The sequence below is a fragment of the Pelobates fuscus genome, chromosome 9, assembly GCF_036172605.1.
Source record: "Pelobates fuscus isolate aPelFus1 chromosome 9, aPelFus1.pri, whole genome shotgun sequence".
NCBI classification, from domain to species: Eukaryota; Metazoa; Chordata; class Amphibia; order Anura; family Pelobatidae; genus Pelobates; species Pelobates fuscus.
Genome location: NC_086325.1, coordinates 44,508,936 through 44,528,358, shown reverse-complemented (window position 1 = coordinate 44,528,358; position 19,423 = coordinate 44,508,936). Strand labels below are relative to the sequence as shown.

General features: G+C 37.8%; 16 non-coding genes across 16 annotated transcripts; all 16 read right to left on the bottom strand.

The window, feature by feature from the left end:
* Window positions 1-1,481: 1,481 nt before the first annotated feature.
* Window positions 1,482-1,554, bottom strand: TRNAR-UCG (transfer RNA arginine (anticodon UCG)). Its single transcript has one exon. It is a non-coding gene; the product is annotated as a tRNA-Arg (tRNA).
* A 1,784-nt stretch (window positions 1,555-3,338) lies between these two features.
* Window positions 3,339-3,411, bottom strand: TRNAR-UCG (transfer RNA arginine (anticodon UCG)). The gene has a single exon. It is a non-coding gene; the product is annotated as a tRNA-Arg (tRNA).
* Window positions 3,412-5,201: 1,790 nt separating this feature from the next.
* TRNAR-UCG (transfer RNA arginine (anticodon UCG)) lies at window positions 5,202-5,274 on the bottom strand. The gene has a single exon. It is a non-coding gene; the product is annotated as a tRNA-Arg (tRNA).
* An 857-nt stretch (window positions 5,275-6,131) lies between these two features.
* Window positions 6,132-6,204, bottom strand: TRNAR-UCG (transfer RNA arginine (anticodon UCG)). The gene has a single exon. It is a non-coding gene; the product is annotated as a tRNA-Arg (tRNA).
* An 857-nt stretch (window positions 6,205-7,061) lies between these two features.
* TRNAR-UCG (transfer RNA arginine (anticodon UCG)) lies at window positions 7,062-7,134 on the bottom strand. The gene has a single exon. It is a non-coding gene; the product is annotated as a tRNA-Arg (tRNA).
* An 857-nt stretch (window positions 7,135-7,991) lies between these two features.
* Window positions 7,992-8,064, bottom strand: TRNAR-UCG (transfer RNA arginine (anticodon UCG)). Its single transcript has one exon. It is a non-coding gene; the product is annotated as a tRNA-Arg (tRNA).
* A 1,787-nt stretch (window positions 8,065-9,851) lies between these two features.
* TRNAR-UCG (transfer RNA arginine (anticodon UCG)) lies at window positions 9,852-9,924 on the bottom strand. Its single transcript has one exon. It is a non-coding gene; the product is annotated as a tRNA-Arg (tRNA).
* Window positions 9,925-10,776: 852 nt separating this feature from the next.
* Window positions 10,777-10,849, bottom strand: TRNAR-UCG (transfer RNA arginine (anticodon UCG)). The gene has a single exon. It is a non-coding gene; the product is annotated as a tRNA-Arg (tRNA).
* An 857-nt stretch (window positions 10,850-11,706) lies between these two features.
* Window positions 11,707-11,779, bottom strand: TRNAR-UCG (transfer RNA arginine (anticodon UCG)). Its single transcript has one exon. It is a non-coding gene; the product is annotated as a tRNA-Arg (tRNA).
* Window positions 11,780-13,561: 1,782 nt separating this feature from the next.
* On the bottom strand, window positions 13,562-13,634 carry TRNAR-UCG (transfer RNA arginine (anticodon UCG)). The gene has a single exon. It is a non-coding gene; the product is annotated as a tRNA-Arg (tRNA).
* Window positions 13,635-14,491: 857 nt separating this feature from the next.
* On the bottom strand, window positions 14,492-14,564 carry TRNAR-UCG (transfer RNA arginine (anticodon UCG)). Its single transcript has one exon. It is a non-coding gene; the product is annotated as a tRNA-Arg (tRNA).
* An 852-nt stretch (window positions 14,565-15,416) lies between these two features.
* On the bottom strand, window positions 15,417-15,489 carry TRNAR-UCG (transfer RNA arginine (anticodon UCG)). The gene has a single exon. It is a non-coding gene; the product is annotated as a tRNA-Arg (tRNA).
* Window positions 15,490-16,346: 857 nt separating this feature from the next.
* On the bottom strand, window positions 16,347-16,419 carry TRNAR-UCG (transfer RNA arginine (anticodon UCG)). Its single transcript has one exon. It is a non-coding gene; the product is annotated as a tRNA-Arg (tRNA).
* An 857-nt stretch (window positions 16,420-17,276) lies between these two features.
* On the bottom strand, window positions 17,277-17,349 carry TRNAR-UCG (transfer RNA arginine (anticodon UCG)). Its single transcript has one exon. It is a non-coding gene; the product is annotated as a tRNA-Arg (tRNA).
* Window positions 17,350-18,194: 845 nt separating this feature from the next.
* TRNAR-UCG (transfer RNA arginine (anticodon UCG)) lies at window positions 18,195-18,267 on the bottom strand. Its single transcript has one exon. It is a non-coding gene; the product is annotated as a tRNA-Arg (tRNA).
* An 857-nt stretch (window positions 18,268-19,124) lies between these two features.
* TRNAR-UCG (transfer RNA arginine (anticodon UCG)) lies at window positions 19,125-19,197 on the bottom strand. Its single transcript has one exon. It is a non-coding gene; the product is annotated as a tRNA-Arg (tRNA).
* Window positions 19,198-19,423: the final 226 nt, after the last annotated feature.

Below are 19,423 nucleotides of genomic sequence, written 5' to 3'. Positions count from 1 at the left end.
ATGTTTCAATTCTTCAAACTTGACAACAACGTGGAAGGACAAGCCAAAACAGAATCCTCCTCTTCCATGAGGTCACTTGGCAGAAAACATGGACACCTTTAGGAGTTAATGCAGATGCTTCATTTTTTTCAAACTTCTGAAACAATTTGAGAGAGAAAACTGCCTTTTGTTAGAAACACAATTTCAGAGCTCTCTCTTTTTGGCATAAGTGGCAATTCCAATGATTTGCATAAGTTGATGAGAAAGAAATAGCATGATTTCCAAAGAATTTGTCTGTTTTAATTTCTCTAACAATGGCTAAAAACATTGTTTCCACCAGGTAACTTCTTCAAATATATCCCTCTGTTTCTGATGACTTTTTTTTAAAGGTTTGCTTTAAAAGATTTGAAGGAAACTGTCCTTTATCTTATATTTGTAGTAATTTTCCATCATAGGGTTGTTTGATTTAGTTAAACGCACCAATTTTTATCATTAAAAGTAACAAAGAAACTTGCCCCTTTTCAGAAGAACTTGACAGACTTCTGCATTGGTGTTTGAAGCTTCATAAACATCGACCACGAAGGAACTCGAACCCTCAATCTTCTGATTCGAAGTCAGACGCCTTATCCATTAGGCCACGCGGTCTCAATTTTGGGTGTGTGTGGCAGCGTATCTGGGAAAAAGAAAAAACATAGCATGACAAATTGCAGAAGCGATTCAACTTGTGAAAAAAATTGGAGAAACCTCCCTTTGTCCGAAAGAGGCACCACTTACTGCACACTCTTTCAAGCAGTGACAGCAATTTTAAAAGATGGATTAAGTAACGATGGAAGAAAGGCAAAGGTTTGCAAAACAACATCTTGATTTTCGATTCCCCAGAAATGAGCAGAGCCGAATTTGTCCGCTCAGTCAAATAGAGGAAATCTACTGTTAGAAGGGAATGCAGATGTTTCAATTCTTCAAACTTGACAACAACGTGGAAGGACAAGCCAAAACAGAATCCTCCTCTTCCATGAGGTCACTTGGCAGAAAACATGGACACCTTTAGGAGTTAATGCAGATGCTTCATTTTTTTCAAACTTCTGAAACAATTTGAGAGAGAAAACTGCCTTTTGTTAGAAACACACTTTCAGAGCTCTCTCTTTTTGGCATAAGTGGCAATTCCAATGATTTGCATAAGTTGATGAGAAAGAAATAGCATGATTTCCAAAGAATTTGTCTGTTTTCATTTCTCTAACAATGGCTAAAAACAGTGTTTCCACCAGGTAACTTCTTCAAATATATCCCTCTGTTTCTGATGACTTTTTTTTAAAGGTTTGCTTTAAAAGATATGAAGGAAACTGTCCTTTATCTTATATTTGTAGTAATTTTCCATCATAGGGTTGTTTGATTTAGTCAAACGCACCAATTTTTCTCATTAAAAGTAACAAAGAAACTTGTCCCTTTTCAGAAGAACATGACATGCCAGGCTTCTGCATTGGTGTTTGAAGCTTCATAAACATCGACCACGAAGGGACTCGAACCCTCAATCTTCTGATTCGAAGTCAGACGCCTTATCCATTAGGCCACGCGGTCTCAATTTTGAGTGTGTGTGGCAGCGTATCTGGGAAAAAGAAAAAACATAGCATGACAAATTGCAGAAGCGATTCAACTTGTGAAAAAAATTGGAGAAACCTCCCTTTGTCCGAAAGAGGCACCACTTACTGCACACTCTTTCAAGCAGTGACAGCAATTTTAAAAGATGGATTAAGTAACGATGGAAGAAAGGCAAAGCTTTGCAAAACAACATCTTGATTTTCGATTCCCCAGAAATGAGCAGAGCCGAATTTGTCCGCTCAGTCAAATAGAGGAAATCTACTGTTAGAAGGGAATGCAGATGTTTCAATTCTTCAAACTTGACAACAACGTGGAAAGACAAGCCAAAACAGAATCCTCCTCTTCCATGAGGTCACTTGGCAGAAAACATGGACACCTTTAGGAGTTAATGCAGATGCTTAATTTTTTTCAAACTTGTGAAACAATTTGAGAGAGAAAACTGCCTTTTGTTAGAAACACACTTTCAGAGCTCTCTCTTTTTGGCATAAGTGGCAATTCCAATGATTTGCATAAGTTGATGAGAAAGAAATAGCATGATTTCCAAAGAATTTGTCTGTTTTCATTTCTCTAACAATGGCTAAAAACAGTGTTTCCACCAGGTAACTTCTTCAAATATATCCCTTTTTTTCTGATGACTTTTTTTTAAAGGTTTGCTTTAAAAGATTTGAAGGAAACTGTCCTTTATCTTATATTTGTAGTAATTTTCCATCATAGGGTTGTTTGATTTAGTTAAACGCACCAATTTTTCTCATTAAAAGTAACAAAGAAACTTGCCCCTTTTCAGAAGAACATGACATGCCAGGCTTCTGCATTGGTGTTTGAAGCTTCACAAACATCGACCACGAAGGGACTCAAACCCTCAATCTTCTGATTCGAAGTCAGACACCTTATCCATTAGGCTACGCGGTCTCAATTTTGAGTGTGTGTGGCAGCGTATCAGGGAAAAAGAGAAAAACATAGCATGACAAATTGCAGAAGCGATTCAACTTGTGAAAAAAATTGGAGAAACCTCCCTTTGTCCGAAAGAGGCACCACTTACTGAACACTCTTTCAAGCAGTGACAGCAATTTTAAAAGATGGATTAAGTAACGATGGAAGAAAGGCAAAGCTTTGCAAAACAACATCTTGATTTTCGATTCCCCAGAAATGAGCAGAGCCGAATTTGTCCGCTCAGTCAAATAGAGGAAATCTACTGTTAGAAGGGAATGCAGATGTTTCAATTCTTCAAACTTGACAACAACGTGGAAGGACAAGCCAAAACAGAATCCTCCTCTTCCATGAGGTCACTTGGCAGAAAACATGGACACCTTTAGGAGTTAATGCAGATGCTTCATTTTTTTCAAACTTCTGAAACAATTTGAGAGAGAAAACTGCCTTTTGTTAGAAACACACTTTCAGAGCTCTCTCTTTTTGGCATAAGTGGCAATTCCAATGATTTGCATAAGTTGATGAGAAAGAAATAGCATAATTTCCAAAGAATTTTTCTGTTTTCATTTCTCTAACAATGGCTAAAAGCAGTGTTTCCACCAGGAAACTTCTTCAAATATATCCCTCTGTTTCTGATTATTTTTTTTTTAAAGGTTTGCTTTATAAGATTTGAAGGAAACTGTCCTTTATCTTATATTTGTAGTAATTTTCCATCATAGGGTTGTTTCATTTAATTAAACGAACCAATTTTTCTCATTAAAAGTAACAAAGAAACTTGTCCCTTTTCAGAAGAACATGACAGGTTTCTGCATTGGTGTTTGAAGCTTCATAAACATCGACCACGAAGGGACTCGAACCCTCAATCTTCTGATTCGAAGTCAGACGCCTTATCCATTAGGCCACGCGGTCTCAATTTTGAGTTTGTGTGGCAGCGCATCTGGGAAAAAGAAAAAACATAGCATGACAAATTGCAGAAGCGATTCAACTTGTGAAAAAAATTGGAGAAACCTCCCTTTGTCCGAAAGAGGCACCACTTACTGCACACTCTTTCAAGCAGTGACAGCAATTTTAAAAGATGGATTAAGTAACGATGGAAGAAAGGCAAAGCTTTGCAAAACAACATCTTGATTTTCGATTCCCCAGAAATGAGCAGAGCCGAATTTGTCAGCTCAGTCAAATAGAGGAAATCTACTGTTAGAAGGGAATGCAGATGTTTCAATTCTTCAAACTTGACAACAACGTGGAAGGACAAGCCAAAACAGAATCCTCCTCTTCCATGAGGTCACTTGGCAGAAAACATGGACACCTTTAGGAGTTAATGCAGATGCTTCATTTTTTTCAAACTTGTGAAACAATTTGAGAGAGAAAACTGCCTTTTGTTAGAAACACACTTTCAGAGCTCTCTCTTTTTGGCATAAGTGGCAATTACAATGATTTGCATAAGTTGATGAGAAAGAAATAGCATGATTTCCAAAGAATTTTTCTGTTTTCATTTCTCTAACAATGGCTAAAAGCAGTGTTTCCACCAGGTAACTTCTTCAAATATATCCCTCTGTTTCTGATGACTTTTTTTTAAAGGTTTGCTTTAAAAGATTTGAAGGAAACTGTCCTTTATCTTATATTTGTAGTAATTTTCCATCATAAGGTTGTTTGATTTAGTTAAACGCACCAATTTTTATCATTAAAAGTAACAAAGAAACTTGCCCCTTTTCAGATGAACATGACATGCCAGGCTTCTGCATTGGTGTTTGAAGCTTCACAAACATCAACCACGAAGGGACTCGAACCCTCAATCTTCTGATGCGAAGTCAGACGCCTTATCCATTAGGCCACGCGGTCTCAATTTTGAGTGTGTGTGGCAGCGTATCAGGGAAAAAGAAAAAACATAGCATGACAAATTGCAGAAGCGATTCAACTTGTGAAAAAAATTGGAGAGACCTCCCTTTGTCCGAAAGAGGCACCACTTACTGCACACTCTTTCAAGCAGTGACAGCAATTTTAAAAGATGGATTAAGTAACGATGGAAGAAAGGCAAAGCTTTGCAAAACAACATCTTGATTTTCGATTCCCCAGAAATGAGCAGAGCCGAATTTGTCCCCTCAGTCAAATAGAGGAAATCTACTGTTAGAAGGGAATGCAGATGTTTCAATTCTTCAAACTTGACGACAACAACGTGGAAGGACAAGCCAAAACAGAATCCTCCTCTTCCATGAGGTCACTTGGCAGAAAACATGGACACCTTTAGGAGTTAATGCAGATGCTTCATTTTTTTCAAACTTGTGAAACAATTTGAGAGAGAAAACTGCCTTTTGTTAGAAACACACTTTCAGAGCTCTCTCTTTTTGGCATAAGTGGCAATTCCAATGATTTGCATAAGTTGATGAGAAAGAAATAGCATGATTTCCAAAGAATTTTTCTGTTTTCATTTCTCTAACAATGGCTAAAAGCAGTGTTTCCACCAGGAAACTTCTTCAAATATATCCCTCTGTTTCTGATGACTTTTATTTAAAGGTTTGCTTTAAAAGATTTGAAGGAAACTGTCCTTTATCTTATATTTGTAGTAATTTTCCATCATAGGGTTGTTTGATTTAGTTAAACGCACCAATTTTTCTCATTAAAAGTAACAAAGAAACTTGTCCCTTTTCAGAAGAACATGACATGCCAGGCTTCTGCATTGGTGTTTGAAGCTTCATAAACATCGACCACGAAGGGACTCGAACCCTCAATCTTCTGATTCGAAGTCAGACGCCTTATCCATTAGGCCACGCGGTCTAAATTTTGAGTGTGTGTGGCAGCGTATCTGGAAAAAAGAAAAAACATAGCATGACAAATTGCAGAAGCGATTCAACTTGTGAAAAAAATTGGAGAAACCTCCCTTTGTCCGAAAGAGGCACCACTTACTGCACACTCTTTCAAGCAGTGACAGCAATTTTAAAAGATGGATTAAGTAACGATGGAAGAAAGGCAAAGCTTTGCAAAACAACATCTTGATTTTCGATTCCCCAGAAATGAGCAGAGCCGAATTTGTCCGCTCAGTCAAATAGAGGAAATCTACTGTTAGAAGGGAATGCAGATGTTTCAATTCTTCAAACTTGACAACAACGTGGAAGGACAAGCCAAAACAGAATCCTCCTCTTCCATGAGGTCACTTGGCAGAAAACATGGACACCTTTAGGAGTTAATGCAGATGCTTCATTTTTTTCAAACTTGTGAAACAATTTGAGAGAGAAAACTGCCTTTTGTTAGAAACACACTTTCAGAGCTCTCTCTTTTTGGCATAAGTGGCAATTCCAATGATTTGCATAAGTTGATGAGAAAGAAATAGCATGATTTCCAAAGAATTTGTCTGTTTTCATTTCTCTAACAATGGCTAAAAACAGTGTTTCCACCAGGTAACTTCTTCAAATATATCCCTCTGTTTCTGATGACTTTTTTTTAAAGGTTTGCTTTAAAAGATTTGAAGGAAACTGTCCTTTATCTTATATTTGTAGTAATTTTCCATCATAGGGTTGTTTGATTTAGTTAAACGCACCAATTTTTCTCATTAAAAGTAACAAAGAAACTTGCCCCTTTTCAGAAGAACATGACATGCCAGGCTTCTGCATTGGTGTTTGAAGCTTCACAAACAACAACCACGAAGGGACTCGAACCCTCAATCTTCTGATTCGAAGTCAGACGCCTTATCCATTAGGCCACGCGGTCTCAATTTTGAGTGTGCGTGGCAGCGTATCAGGGAAAAAGAAAAAACATAGCATGACAAATTGCAGAAGCGATTCAACTTGTGAAAAAAATTGGAGAAACCTCCCTTTGTCCGAAAGAGGCACCACTTACTGCACACTCTTTCAAGCAGTGACAGCAATTTTAAAAGATGGATTAAGTAACGATGGAAGAAAGGCAAAGCTTTGCAAAACAACATCTTGATTTTCGATTCCCCAGAAATGAGCAGAGCCGAATTTGTCCCCTCAGTCAAATAGAGGAAATCTACTGTTAGAAGGGAATGCAGATGTTTCAATTCTTCAAACTTGACAACAACGTGGAAGGACAAGCCAAAACAGAATCCTCCTCTTCCATGAGGTCACTTGGCAGAAAACATGGACACCTTTAGGAGTTAATGCAGATGCTTCATTTTTTTCAAACTTGTGAAACAATTTGAGAGAGAAAACTGCCTTTTGTTAGAAACACACTTTCAGAGCTCTCTCTTTTTGGCATAAGTGGCAATTCCAATGATTTGCATAAGTTGATGAGAAAGAAATAGCATGATTTCCAAATAATTTTTCTGTTTTCATTTCTCTAACAATGGCTAAAAGCAGTGTTTCCACCAGGAAACTTCTTCAAATATATCCCTCTGTTTCTGATAAATTTTTTGTAAAGGTTTGCTTTAAAAGATTTGAAGGAAACTGTCCTTTATCTTATATTTGTAGTAATTTTCCATCATAGGGTTGTTTGATTTAGTTAAACGCACCAATTTTTCTCATTAAAAGTAACAAAGAAACTTGTCCCTTTTCAGAAGAACATGACATGCCAGGCTTCTGCATTGGTGTTTGAAGCTTCATAAACATCGACCACGAAGGGACTCGAACCCTCAATCTTCTGATTCGAAGTCAGACGCCTTATCCATTAGGCCACGCGGTCTCAATTTTGAGTGTGTGTGGCAGCGTATCTGGGAAAAAGAAAAAACATAGCATGACAAATTGCAGAAGCGATTCAACTTGTGAAAAAAATTGGAGAAACCTCCCTTTGTCCGAAAGAGGCACCACTTACTGCACACTCTTTCAAGCAGTGACAGCAATTTTAAAAGATGGATTAAGTAACGATGGAAGAAAGGCAAAGCTTTGCAAAACAACATCTTGATTTTCGATTCCCCAGAAATGAGCAGAGCCGAATTTGTCAGCTCAGTCAAATAGAGGAAATCTACTGTTAGAAGGGAATGCAGATGTTTCAATTCTTCAAACTTGACAACAACGTGGAAGGACAAGCCAAAACAGAATCCTCCTCTTCCATGAGGTCACTTGGCAGAAAACATGGACACCTTTAGGAGTTAATGCAGATGCTTCATTTTTTTCAAACTTGTGAAACAATTTGAGAGAGAAAACTGCCTTTTGTTAGAAACACACTTTCAGAGCTCTCTCTTTTTGGCATAAGTGGCAATTCCAATGATTTGCATAAGTTGATGAGAAAGAAAAAGCATGATTTCCAAAGAATTTGTCTGTTTTCATTTCTCTAACAATGGCTAAAAACAGTGTTTCCACCAGGTAACTTCTTCAAATATATCCCTCTGTTTCTGATGAATTTTTTTTAAAGGTTTGCTTTAAAAGATTTGAAGGAAACTGTCCTTTATCTTATATTTGTAGTAATTTTCCATCATAGGGTTGTTTGATTTAGTTAAACGCACCAATTTTTCTCATTAAAAGTAACAAAGAAACTTGCCCCTTTTCAGAAGAACATGACATGCCAGGCTTCTGCATTGGTGTTTGAAGCTTCACAAACATCAACCACGAAGGGACTCGAACCCTCAATCTTCTGATTCGAAGTCAGACGCCTTATCCATTAGGCCACGCGGTCTCAATTTTGAGTGTGTGTGGCAGCGTATCAGGGAAAAAGAAAAAACATAGCATGACAAATTGCAGAAGCGATTCAACTTGTGAAAAAAATTGGAGAAACCTCCCTTTGTCCGAAAGAGGCACCACTTACTGCACACTCTTTCAAGCAGTGACAGCAATTTTAAAAGATGGATTAAGTAACGATGGAAGAAAGGCAAAGCTTTGCAAAACAACATCTTGATTTTCGATTCCCCAGAAATGAGCAGAGCCGAATTTGTCAGCTCAGTCAAATAGAGGAAATCTACTGTTAGAAGGGAATGCAGATGTTTCAATTCTTCAAACTTGACAACAACGTGGAAGGACAAGCCAAAACAGAATCCTCCTCTTCCATGAGGTCACTTGGCAGAAAACATGGACACCTTTAGGAGTTAATGCAGATGCTTCATTTTTTTCAAACTTGTGAAACAATTTGAAAGAGAAAACTGCCTTTTGTTAGAAACACACTTTCAGAGCTCTCTCTTTTTGGCATAAGTGGCAATTCCAATGATTTGCATAAGTTGATGAGAAAGAAATAGCATGATTTCCAAAGAATTTGTCTGTTTTCATTTCTCTAACAATGGCTAAAAACAGTGTTTCCACCAGGTAACTTCTTCAAATATATCCCTCTGTTTCTGATGAATTTTTTTTAAAGGTTTGCTTTAAAAGATTTGAAGGAAACTGTCCTTTATCTTATATTTGTAGTAATTTTCCATCATAGGGTTGTTTGATTTAGTTAAACGCACCAATTTTTCTCATTAAAAGTAACAAAGAAACTTGCCCCTTTTCAGAAGAACATGACATGCCAGGCTTCTGCATTGGTGTTTGAAGCTTCACAAACATCAACCACAAAGGGACTCGAACCCTCAATCTTCTGATTCGAAGTCAGACGCTTTATCCATTAGGCCACGCGGTCTCAATTTTCAGTGTGTGTGGCAGCGTATCACGGAAAAAGAAAAAACATAGCATGACAAATTGCAGAAGCGATTCAACTTGTGAAAAAAATTGGAGAAACCTCCCTTTGTCCGAAAGAGGCACCACTTACTGCACACTCTTTCAAGCAGTGACAGCAATTTTAAAAGATGGATTAAGTAACGATGGAAGAAAGGCAAAGCTTTGCAAAACAACATCTTGATTTTCGATTCCCCAGAAATGAGCAGAGCCGAATTTGTCCGCTCAGTCAAATAGAGGAAATCTACTGTTAGAAGGGAATGCAGATGTTTCAATTCTTCAAACTTGACAACAACGTGGAAGGACAAGCCAAAACAGAATCCTCCTCTTCCATGAGGTCACTTGGCAGAAAACATGGACACCTTTAGGAGTTAATGCAGATGCTTCATTTTTTTCAAACTTGTGAAACAATTTGAGAGAGAAAACTGCCTTTTGTTAGAAACACACTTTCAGAGCTCTCTCTTTTTGGCATAAGTGGCAATTCCAATGATTTGCATAAGTTGATGAGAAAGAAATAGCATGATTTCCAAAGAATTTGTCTGTTTTCATTTCTCTAACAATGGCTAAAAGCAGTGTTTCCACCAGGAAACTTCTTCAAATATATCCCTCTGTTTCTGATGAATTTTTTGTAAAGGTTTGCTTTAAAAGATTTGAAGGAAACTGTCCTTTATCTTATATTTGTAGTAATTTTCCATCATAGGGTTGTTTGATTTAGTTAAACGCACCAATTTTTCTCATTAAAAGTAACAATGAAACTTGCCCCTTTTCAGAAGAACATGACATGCCAGGCTTCTGCATTGGTGTTTGAAGCTTCACAAACATCAACCACGAAGGGACTCGAACCCTCAATCTTCTGATTCGAAGTCAGACGCCTTATCCATTAGGCCACGCGGTCTCAATTTTCAGTGTGTGTGGCAGCGTATCACGGAAAAAGAAAAAACATAGCATGACAAATTGCAGAAGCGATTCAACTTGTGAAAAAAATTGGAGAAACCTCCCTTTGTCCGAAAGAGGCACCACTTACTGCACACTCTTTCAAGCAGTGACAGCAATTTTAAAAGATGGATTAAGTAACGATGGAAGAAAGGCAAAGCTTTGCAAAACAACATCTTGATTTTCGATTCCCCAGAAATGAGCAGAGCCGAATTTGTCCGCTCAGTCAAATAGAGGAAATCTACTGTTAGAAGGGAATGCAGATGTTTCAATTCTTCAAACTTGACAACAACGTGGAAGGACAAGCCAAAACAGAATCCTCCTCTTCCATGAGGTCACTTGGCAGAAAACATGGACACCTTTAGGAGTTAATGCAGATGCTTCATTTTTTTCAAACTTGTGAAACAATTTGAGAGAGAAAACTGCCTTTTGTTAGAAACACACTTTCAGAGCTCTCTCTTTTTGGCATAAGTGGCAATTCCAATGATTTGCATAAGTTGATGAGAAAGAAATAGCATGATTTCCAAAGAATTTGTCTGTTTTCATTTCTCTAACAATGGCTAAAAGCAGTGTTTCCACCAGGAAACTTCTTCAAATATATCCCTCTGTTTCTGATGAATTTTTTGTAAAGGTTTGCTTTAAAAGATTTGAAGGAAACTGTCCTTTATCTTATATTTGTAGTAATTTTCCATCATAGGGTTGTTTGATTTAGTTAAACGCACCAATTTTTATCATTAAAAGTAACAAAGAAACTTGCCCCTTTTCAGAAGAACATGACAGGCTTCTGCATTGGTGTTTGAAGCTTCATAAACATCGACCACGAAGGGACTCGAACCCTCAATCTTCTGATTCGAAGTCAGACACCTTATCCATTAGGCCACGCGGTCTCAATTTTGAGTGTGTGTGGCAGCGTATCTGGGAAAAAGAAAAAACATAGCATGACAAATTGCAGAAGCGATTCAACTTGTGAAAAAAATTGGAGAAACCTCCCTTTGTCCGAAAGAGGCACCACTTACTGCACACTCTTTCAAGCAGTGACAGCAATTTTAAAAGATGGATTAAGTAACGATGGAAGAAAGGCAAAGCTTTGCAAAACAACATCTTGATTTTCGATTCCCCAGAAATGAGCAGAGCCGAATTTGTCCGCTCAGTCAAATAGAGGAAATCTACTGTTAGAAGGGAATGCAGATGTTTCAATTCTTCAAACTTGACAACAACGTGGAAGGACAAGCCAAAACAGAATCCTCCTCTTCCATGAGGTCACTTGGCAGAAAACATGGACACCTTTAGGAGTTAATGCAGATGCTTCATTTTTTTCAAACTTGTGAAACAATTTGAGAGAGAAAACTGCCTTTTGTTAGAAACACACTTTCAGAGCTCTCTCTTTTTGGCATAAGTGGCAATTCCAATGATTTGCATAAGTTGATGAGAAAGAAATAGCATGATTTCCAAAGAATTTGTCTGTTTTCATTTCTCTAACAATGGCTAAAAACAGTGTTTCCACCAGGTAACTTCTTCAAATATATCCCTCTGTTTCTGATGACTTTTTTTTAAAGGTTTGCTTTAAAATATTTGAAGGAAACTGTCCTTTATCTTATATTTGTAGTAATTTTCCATCATAGGGTTGTTTGATTTAGTTAAACGCACCAATTTTTCTCATTAAAATTAACAATGAAACTTGCCCCTTTTCAGAAGAACATGACATGCCAGGCTTCTGCATTGGTGTTTGAAGCTTCACAAACATCGACCACGAAGGGACTCGAACCCTCAATCTTCTGATTCGAAGTCAGACGCCTTATCCATTAGGCCACGCGGTCTCAATTTTCAGTGTGTGTGGCAGCGTATCACGGAAAAAGAAAAAACATAGCATGACAAATTGCAGCAGCGATTCAACTTGTGAAAAAAATTGGAGAAACCTCCCTTTGTCCGAAAGAGGCACCACTTACTGCACACTCTTTCAAGCAGTGACAGCAATTTTAAAAGATGGATTAAGTAACGATGGAAGAAAGGCAAAGCTTTGCAAAACAACATCTTGATTTTCGATTCCCCAGAAATGAGCAGAGCCGAATTTGTCCGCTCAGTCAAATAGAGGAAATCTACTGTTAGAAGGGAATGCAGATGTTTCAATTCTTCAAACTTGACAACAACGTGGAAGGACAAGCCAAAACAGAATCCTCCTCTTCCATGAGGTCACTTGGCAGAAAACATGGACACCTTTAGGAGTTAATGCAGATGCTTCATTTTTTTCAAACTTGTGAAACAATTTGAGAGAGAAAACTGCCTTTTGTTAGAAACACACTTTCAGAGCTCTCTCTTTTTGGCATAAGTGGCAATTCCAATGATTTGCATAAGTTGATGAGAAAGAAATAGCATGATTTCCAAAGAATTTGTCTGTATTCATTTCTCTAACAATGGCTAAAAGCAGTGTTTCCACCAGGAAACTTCTTCAAATATATCCCTCTGTTTCTGATGAATTTTTTGTAAAGGTTTGCTTTAAAAGATTTGAAGGAAACTGTCCTTTATCTTATATTTGTAGTAATTTTCCATCATAGGGTTGTTTGATTTAGTTAAACGCACCAATTTTTCTCATTAAAAGTAACAAAGAAACTTGTCCCTTTTCAGAAGAACATGACATGCCAGGCTTCTGCATTGGTGTTTGAAGCTTCATAAACATCGACCACGAAGGGACTCGAACCCTCAATCTTCTGATTCGAAGTCAGACGCCTTATCCATTAGACCACGCGGTTTCAATTTTGAGTGCGTGTAGCAGCGTATCTGGGAAAAAGAAAAAACATAGCATGACAAATTGCAGAAGCGATTCAACTTGTGAAAAAAATTGGAGAAACCTCCCTTTGTCCGAAAGAGGCACCACTTACTGCACACTCTTTCAAGCAGTGACAGCAATTTTAAAAGATGGATTAAGTAACGATGGAAGAAAGGCAAAGCTTTGCAAAACAACATCTTGATTTTTGATTCCCCAGAAATGAGCAGAGCCGAATTTGTCAGCTCAGTCAAATAGAGGAAATCTACTGTTAGAAGGGAATGCAGATGTTTCAATTCTTCAAACTTGACAACAACGTGGAAGGACAAGCCAAAACAGAATCCTCCTCTTCCATGAGGTCACTTGGCAGAAAACATGGACACCTTTAGGAGTTAATGCAGATGCTTCATTTTTTTCAAACTTGTGAAACAATTTGAGAGAGAAAACTGCCTTTTTTTAGAAACACACTTTCAGAGCTCTCTCTTTTTGGCATAAGTGGCAATTCCAATGATTTGCATAAGTTGATGAGAAAGAAATAGCATGATTTCCAAAGAATTTGTCTGTTTTCATTTCTCTAACAATGGCTAAAAACAGTGTTTCCACCAGGTAACTTCTTCAAATATATCCCTCTGTTTCTGATGACTTTTTTTTAAAGGTTTGCTTTAAAAGATTTGAAGGAAACTGTCCTTTATCTTATATTTGTAGTAATTTTCCATCATAGGGTTGTTTGATTTAGTTAAACGCACCAATTTTTATCATTAAAAGTAACAAAGAAACTTGCCCCTTTTCAGAAGAACATGACAGGCTTCTGCATTGGTGTTTGAAGCTTCATAAACATCGACCACAAAGGGACTCGAACCCTCAATCTTCTGATTCGAAGTCAGACACCTTATCCATTAGGCCACGCGGTCTCAATTTTGAGTGTGTGTGGCAGCGTATCTGGGAAAAAGAAAAAACATAGCATGACAAATTGCAGAAGCGATTCAACTTGTGAAAAAAATTGGAGAAACCTCCCTTTGTCCGAAAGAGGCACCACTTACTGCACACTCTTTCAAGCAGTGACAGCAATTTTAAAAGATGGATTAAGTAACGATGGAAGAAAGGCAAAGCTTTGCAAAACAACATCTTGATTTTCGATTCCCCAGAAATGAGCAGAGCCGAATTTGTCCGCTCAGTCAAATAGAGGAAATCTACTGTTAGAAGGGAATGCAGATGTTTCAATTCTTCAAACTTGACAACAACGTGGAAGGACAAGCCAAAACAGAATCCTCCTCTTCCATGAGGTCACTTGGCAGAAAACATGGACACCTTTAGGAGTTAATGCAGATGCTTCATTTTTTTCAAACTTGTGAAACAATTTGAGAGAGAAAACTGCCTTTTGTTAGAAACACACTTTCAGAGCTCTCTCTTTTTGGCATAAGTGGCAATTCCAATGATTTGCATAAGTTGATGAGAAAGAAATAGCATGATTTCCAAAGAATTTGTCTGTTTTCATTTCTCTAACAATGGCTAAAAACAGTGTTTCCACCAGGTAACTTCTTCAAATATATCCCTCTGTTTCTGATGACTTTTTTTTAAAGGTTTGCTTTAAAAGATTTGAAGGAAACTGTCCTTTATCTTATATTTGTAGTAATTTTCCATCATAGGGTTGTTTGATTTAGTTAAACGCACCAATTTTTCTCATTAAAAGTAACAAAGAAACTTGCCCCTTTTCAGAAGAACATGACATGCCAGGCTTCTGCATTGGTGTTTGAAGCTTCACAAACATCGACCACGAAGGGACTCGAACCCTCAATCTTCTGATTCGAAGTCAGACGCCTTATCCATTAGGCCACGCGGTCTCAATTTTCAGTGTGTGTGGCAGCGTATCACGGAAAAAGAAAAAACATAGCATGACAAATTGCAGCAGCGATTCAACTTGTGAAAAAAATTGGAGAAACCTCCCTTTGTCCGAAAGAGGCACCACTTACTGCACACTCTTTCAAGCAGTGACAGCAATTTTAAAAGATGGATTAAGTAACGATGGAAGAAAGGCAAAGCTTTGCAAAACAACATCTTGATTTTCGATTCCCCAGAAATGAGCAGAGCCGAATTTGTCCGCTCAGTCAAATAGAGGAAATCTACTGTTAGAAGGGAATGCAGATGTTTCAATTCTTCAAACTTGACAACAACGTGGAAGGACAAGCCAAAACAGAATCCTCCTCTTCCATGAGGTCACTTGGCAGAAAACATGGACACCTTTAGGAGTTAATGCAGATGCTTCATTTTTTTCAAACTTGTGAAACAATTTGAGAGAGAAAACTGCCTTTTGTTAGAAACACACTTTCAGAGCTCTCTCTTTTTGGCATAAGTGGCAATTCCAATGATTTGCATAAGTTGATGAGAAAGAAATAGCATGATTTCCAAAGAATTTGTCTGTTTTCATTTCTCTAACAATGGCTAAAAGCAGTGTTTCCACCAGGAAACTTCTTCAAATATATCCCTCTGTTTCTGATGAATTTTTTGTAAAGGTTTGCTTTAAAAGATTTGAAGGAAACTGTCCTTTATCTTATATTTGTAGTAATTTTCCATCATAGGGTTGTTTGATTTAGTTAAACGCACCAATTTTTATCATTAAAAGTAACAAAGAAACTTGCCCCTTTTCAGAAGAACATGACAGGCTTCTGCATTGGTGTTTGAAGCTTCATAAACATCGACCACGAAGGGACTCGAACCCTCAATCTTCTGATTCGAAGTCAGACACCTTATCCATTAGGCCACGCGGTCTCAATTTTGAGTGTGTGTGGCAGCGTATCTGGGAAAAAGAAAAAACATAGCATGACAAATTGCAGAAGCGATTCAACTTGTGAAAAAAATTGGAGAAACCTCCCTTTGTCCGAAAGAGGCACCACTTACTGCACACTCTTTCAAGCAGTGACAGCAATTTTAAAAGATGGATTAAGTAACGATGGAAGAAAGGCAAAGCTTTGCAAAACAACATCTTGATTTTCGATTCCCCAGAAATGAGCAGAGCCGAATTTGTCCGCTCAGTCAAATAGAGGAAATCTACTGTTAGAAGGGAATGCAGATGTTTCAATTCTTCAAACTTGACAACAACGTGGAAGGACAAGCCAAAACAGAATCCTCCTCTTCCATGAGGTCACTTGGCAGAAAACATGGACACCTTTAGGAGTTAATGCAGATGCTTCATTTTTTTCAAACTTGTGAAACAATTTGAGAGAGAAAACTGCCTTTTGTTAGAAACACACTTTCAGAGCTCTCTCTTTTTGGCATAAGTGGCAATTCCAATGATTTGCATAAGTTGATGAGAAAGAAATAGCATGATTTCCAAAGAATTTGTCTGTTTTCATTTCTCTAACAATGGCTAAAAACAGTGTTTCCACCAGGTAACTTCTTCAAATATATCCCTCTGTTTCTGATGACTTTTTTTTAAAGGTTTGCTTTAAAATATTTGAAGGAAACTGTCCTTTATCTTATATTTGTAGTAATTTTCCATCATAGGGTTGTTTGATTTAGTTAAACGCACCAATTTTTCTCATTAAAATTAACAATGAAACTTGCCCCTTTTCAGAAGAACATGACATGCCAGGCTTCTGCATTGGTGTTTGAAGCTTCACAAACATCGACCACGAAGGGACTCGAACCCTCAATCTTCTGATTCGAAGTCAGACGCCTTATCCATTAGGCCACGCGGTCTCAATTTTCAGTGTGTGTGGCAGCGTATCACGGAAAAAGAAAAAACATAGCATGACAAATTGCAGCAGCGATTCAACTTGTGAAAAAAATTGGAGAAACCTCCCTTTGTCCGAAAGAGGCACCACTTACTGCACACTCTTTCAAGCAGTGACAGCAATTTTAAAAGATGGATTAAGTAACGATGGAAGAAAGGCAAAGCTTTGCAAAACAACATCTTGATTTTCGATTCCCCAGAAATGAGCAGAGCCGAATTTGTCCGCTCAGTCAAATAGAGGAAATCTACTGTTAGAAGGGAATGCAGATGTTTCAATTCTTCAAACTTGACAACAACGTGGAAGGACAAGCCAAAACAGAATCCTCCTCTTCCATGAGGTCACTTGGCAGAAAACATGGACACCTTTAGGAGTTAATGCAGATGCTTCATTTTTTTCAAACTTGTGAAACAATTTGAGAGAGAAAACTGCCTTTTGTTAGAAACACACTTTCAGAGCTCTCTCTTTTTGGCATAAGTGGCAATTCCAATGATTTGCATAAGTTGATGAGAAAGAAATAGCATGATTTCCAAAGAATTTGTCTGTTTTCATTTCTCTAACAATGGCTAAAAGCAGTGTTTCCACCAGGAAACTTCTTCAAATATATCCCTCTGTTTCTGATGAATTTTTTGTAAAGGTTTGCTTTAAAAGATTTGAAGGAAACTGTCCTTTATCTTATATTTGTAGTAATTTTCCATCATAGGGTTGTTTGATTTAGTTAAACGCACCAATTTTTCTCATTAAAAGTAACAAAGAAACTTGTCCCTTTTCAGAAGAACATGACATGCCAGGCTTCTGCATTGGTGTTTGAAGCTTCATAAACATCGACCACGAAGGGACTCGAACCCTCAATCTTCTGATTCGAAGTCAGACGCCTTATCCATTAGACCACGCGGTCTCAATTTTGAGTGTGTGTAGCAGCGTATCTGGGAAAAAGAAAAAACATAGCATGACAAATTGCAGAAGCGATTCAACTTGTGAAAAAAATTGGAGAAACCTCCCTTTGTCCGAAAGAGGCACCACTTACTGCACACTCTTTCAAGCAGTGACAGCAATTTTAAAAGATGGATTAAGTAACGATGGAAGAAAGGCAAAGCTTTGCAAAACAACATCTTGATTTTTGATTCCCCAGAAATGAGCAGAGCCGAATTTGTCAGCTCAGTCAAATAGAGGAAATCTACTGTTAGAAGGGAATGCAGATGTTTCAATTCTTCAAACTTGACAACAACGTGGAAGGACAAGCCAAAACAGAATCCTCCTCTTCCATGAGGTCACTTGGCAGAAAACATGGACACCTTTAGGAGTTAATGCAGATGCTTCATTTTTTTCAAACTTGTGAAACAATTTGAGAGAGAAAACTGCCTTTTGTTAGAAACACACTTTCAGAGCTCTCTCTTTTTGGCATAAGTGGCAATTCCAATGATTTGCATAAGTTGATGAGAAAGAAATAGCATGATTTCCAAAGAATTTGTCTGTTTTCATTTCTCTAACAATGGCTAAAAACAGTGTTTCCACCAGGTAACTTCTTCAAATATATCCCTCTGTTTCTGATGACTTTTTTTTTAAAGGTTTGCTTTAAAAGATTTGAAGGAAACTGTCCTTTATCTTATATTTGTAGTAATTTTCCATCATAGGGTTGTTTGATTTAGTTAAACGCACCAATTTTTATCATTAAAAGTAACTTGCCCCTTTTCAGAAGAACATGACAGGCTTCTGCATTGGTGTTTGAAGCTTCATAAACATCGACCACGAAGGGACTCGAACCCTCAATCTTCTGATTCGAAGTCAGACACCTTATCCATTAGGCCACGCGGTCTCAATTTTGAGTGTGTGTGGCAGCGTATCTGGGAAAAAGAAAAAACATAGCATGACAAATTGCAGAAGCGATTCAACTTGTGAAAAAAATTGGAGAAACCTCCCTTTGTCCGAAAGAGGCACCACTTACTGCACACTCTTTCAAGCAGTGACAGCAATTTTAAAAGATGGATTAAGTAACGATGGAAGAAAGGCAAAGCTTTGCAAAACAACATCTTGATTTTCGATTCCCCAGAAATGAGCAGAGCCGAATTTGTCCGCTCAGTCAAATAGAGGAAATCTACTGTTAGAAGGGAATGCAGATGTTTCAATTCTTCAAACTTGACAACAACGTGGAAGGACAAGCCAAAACAGAATCCTCCTCTTCCATGAGGTCACTTGGCAGAAAACATGGACACCTTTAGGAGTTAATGCAGATGCTTCATTTTTTTCAAACTTGTGAAACAATTTGAGAGAGAAAACTGCCTTTTGTTAGAAACACACTTTCAGAGCTCTCTCTTTTTGGCATAAGTGGCAATTCCAATGATTTGCATAAGTTGATGAGAAAGAAATAGCATGATTTCCAAAGAATTTGTCTGTTTTCATTTCTCTAACAATGGCTAAAAACAGTGTTTCCACCAGGTAACTTCTTCAAATATATCCCTCTGTTTCTGATGACTTTTTTTTAAAGGTTTGCTTTAAAATATTTGAAGGAAACTGTCCTTTATCTTATATTTGTAGTAATTTTCCATCATAGGGTTGTTTGATTTAGTTAAACGCACCAATTTTTCTCATTAAAATTAACAATGAAACTTGCCCCTTTTCAGAAGAACATGACATGCCAGGCTTCTGCATTGGTGTTTGAAGCTTCACAAACATCGACCACGAAGGGACTCGAACCCTCAATCTTCTGATTCGAAGTCAGACGCCTTATCCATTAGGCCACGCGGTCTCAATTTTCAGTGTGTGTGGCAGCGTATCACGGAAAAAGAAAAAACATAGCATGACAAATTGCAGCAGCGATTCAACTTGTGAAAAAAATTGGAGAAACCTCCCTTTGTCCGAAAGAGGCACCACTTACTGCACACTCTTTCAAGCAGTGACAGCAATTTTAAAAGATGGATTAAGTAACGATGGAAGAAAGGCAAAGCTTTGCAAAACAACATCTTGATTTTCGA